The following is a 3,794-nucleotide window of genomic DNA, read 5'->3' as shown; positions in this document are numbered from 1 at the left end:
GAAATGTACCCATTCTACATACTGTGACATACAATGAAATGTACCCATTCTACATAGGCTACTGTGAAATAAAATAAAATGTACCCATTCTACATATTGTGAAATACAATGAAATGTACCCATTCTACATACTGTGACATACAATGAAATGTACCCATTCTACATACTGTGACATACAATGAAATGTACCCATTCTACATACTGTGACATACAATGAAATGTACCCATTCTACATACTGTGGCATACAATGAAATGTACCCATTCTACATACTGTGAAATATAATGAAATGTACCCATTCTACATACTGTGAAATATAATGAAATGTACCCATTCTACATACTGTGACATACAATGAAATGTACCCATTCTACATACTGTGACATACAATGAAATGTACCCATTCTACATACTGTGACATACAATGAAATGTACCCATTCTACATAGGCTACTATGAAATAAAATGAAATGTACCCATTCTACATACTGTGACATACAATGAAATGTACCCATTCTACATACTGTGACATACAATGAAATGTACCCATTCTACATACTGTGAAATACAATGAAATGTACCCATTCTACATACTGTGACATACAATGAAATGTACCCATTCTTCATACTGTGACATACAATGAAATGTACCCATTCTACATACTGTGAAATATAATGAAATGTACCCATTCTACATACTGTGAAATATAATGAAATGTACCCATATACATACTGTGAAATATAATGAAATGTATCCATTCTACATACTGTGAAATACAATGAAATGTATCCATTCTACATACTGTGACATACAATGAAATGTACCCATTCTTCATACTGTGACATACAATGAAATGTACCCATTCTACATACTGTGAAATATAATTAAATGTACCCATTCTACATACTGTGAAATATAATGAAATGTACCCATATACATACTGTGAAATATAATGAAATGTACCCATTCTACATACTGTGAAATACAATGAAATGTACCCATTCTACATACTGTGACATACAATGAAATGTACCCATTCTTCATACTGTGACATACAATGAAATGTACCCATTCTACATACTGTGAAATATAATGAAATGTACCCATTCTACATACTGTGAAATATAATGAAATGTACCCATATACATACTGTGAAATATAATGAAATGTATCCATTCTACATACTGTGAAATACAATGAAATGTATCCATAATTTTTTCAGACACATTAAAATTCAAGGCTCTGACCCTGGGTAGCTTTACATCCTTTGAATACCAGGCCACTATATTACTTGGTAAATCCTCCATGCCAATGATTAGCATTTATCGCCCGCCAAAATGCAGTAAAGCAATATTTCTAACAGAAATATCAGAACTTTTATCTATCTGCTCCACTAACTATGACAGAACTCTTATCACAGGTGATCTTAATCTGCACCTGGATGATGCTACAGATGCTGTGGCTATGGGTTTCTTAGAGTTATTACATTCCTTTGAGTTTATCCAACATGTTGTTGGGCCTACACATAAACATGGGCACACTCTGGACCTGGTGATTTCTAGAGGGGTGAACATCACTGTGGAAAGGACTATTGAAAGGCCTGAGCTATCAGACCACTATTTGCTGTGTTTTAATATGACTGCCTCTGATCTAGAGGAAAACATCACAGAATATACCATAACAAAGCGCTTTTTTAGCTCTTCTGCAGCTGACGAGTTCCCTCGTCATCTGGGCCCCCCCCTGCCCGATACTCCCCCAGTAAATGATCTGGTTCAAATTTTTAATCTTAAACTAGAGTCAGCTCTTGATATAGTGGCTCCTTTGAAAACAAAAAAGAAACATAACACCAGAGTAACGCCCTGGTTAAATGAGCATACACGCTCACTGAAGCAAGAATGTCGTAGAGCTGAGCGAGCTTGGAGAAAAAATAAACTCACCACCCACCTAGAGATTCTTAAAAAGTCAACAGTCGCCTATAACAAAGCCCTGCGTCTAGCAAGGCAGGCATATTTCTCTGGCATTATTAACGAGAACAAGACAAATGCCAGAGTCCTATTCTCTACCATTGATCGACTTTTAAACCCCCCCCAGTCCTACAAGCAGTCATTCCCGGCCTCTAAAGCTAAGTGTGATGAGTTTGCATGCTTTTTTGATAACAAAATCTTTAACATTAGAGCTGATATTTTGAATGGTGCTGTTGCTAGTGCAAACCTTCAAACAGCAGCTAACGGTCCCAGGGTAGATCTCTCCAGGGGGAGCCTATTATCGTTTTGCGCAATTGATGAAGACGAACTCCGCAAAACCATATCACAGATGACATCTTCCTCCTGTTCATTGGATACAATTCCCACCACCTTTCTCAAAGAGGTCTTAGACAGTGTGATTGGAGATATCCTAAAAATTGTAAACAGCTCTCTACAGACAGGCGTCTTCCCAGACTCACTAAAGACGGCCGTAGTCAGGCCCCTACTAAAGAAACATAATCTGGATCCCTCTGTTTTGGGTAACTATCGACCCATTTCGAATCTGCCCTTTCTGGGCAAGGTTTTGGAGAAATGCATCTCTCATCAATTGGATGTATTTCTACAGAGCAATGATGTGCACAACAAATTCCAATCTGGCTTTAGGAAAAATCATAGCACAGAAACTGCCCTTGTAAAAGTAATGAATGATCTTAGGGTGTCTGCTGACAAGAAACATGTATCCGTTCTCCTACTGCTAGATTTAACGGCTGCATTTGACACGATTGATCATTCAATTTTAATACAGCGTCTGGAGCACTGGATAGGCCTGTCTGGTACGGCCCTGTCCTGGTTCTCCTCCTACCTTTCAAACAGAAGTTACTTTGTCAATCTAGCCGAGTTTGACTCAGACAAACACGACATCAGTTCTGGTGTCCCACAAGGCTCGATTCTTGGTCCTCTGCTGTTCTCCTTGTACATTCTGCCATTGGGTGAACTCATTACCAATCACGGAGTCAATTTTCATTTCTATGCTGATGATACCCAACTATATCTTTCTGTGGCCCCAGACGATCCCTGTGCTTTAGACCCGCTGTTGACCTGTCTGTCTAGCATAAAATGTTGGATGAGTGAGAACTTTCTCAAACTGAATGAGGATAAGACAGAGGTTCTCATGGTCGGTTCTAGCGAGCAGAAAGAGTCAATGGTTAGCAGACTTGGCAACCTGACTGTAGAAAGTAACAGTACAGTAAAGAACCTGGGGGTTATTATTGATTCTGAATTGAATTTTAATTCACACATTAATCATGTTACCAAGATTGCTTTTTTTCACCTTAGAAATATTGCACGGATCAGATCCTATTTGTCCTTGGACGATGCAAAAACGCTAATCCACGCCTTTGTTTTTTCTCGGCTTGACTACTGCAATGCACTCTTTTCAGGACTCCCTAAGAAAACGACTGACAGATTACAACTTGTCCAAAATGCAGCAGCTAGAGTTTTAACTAGAACTAAGATGAGAGAACATATTACTCCAGTTTTGGCATCACTGCACTGGCTTCCGGTTGTTTTCAGGATTGACTTTAAAATTCTGTTACTTGTCTATAAAGCTCTCAATGGTCTCGCACCTCCGTACCTCCGTGACTGCCTACCTAGATATGTCCCTAGCCGCCCCCTCAGGTCCTCCAACGCTGGCCTACTTGAAGTGCCTAAAAGAATGTGCACAAAAAAGTACGGTGAGGCAGCTTTTTGCTTCTATGGCCCAACAGCCTGGAATAAACTTCCATTCGAGCTCAGACACGCACCCTCTGTAGACATTTTTAAATCTCAACTC

This window comes from Protomyctophum parallelum (assembly GCF_964188405.1).
Source record: "Protomyctophum parallelum genome assembly, chromosome: 15".
In the NCBI taxonomy this organism is placed as follows: Eukaryota; Metazoa; Chordata; class Actinopteri; order Myctophiformes; family Myctophidae; genus Protomyctophum; species Protomyctophum parallelum.
The sequence above is the reverse complement of the archived record's forward strand: the minus strand, read 5'-3'. Positions refer to the sequence as shown.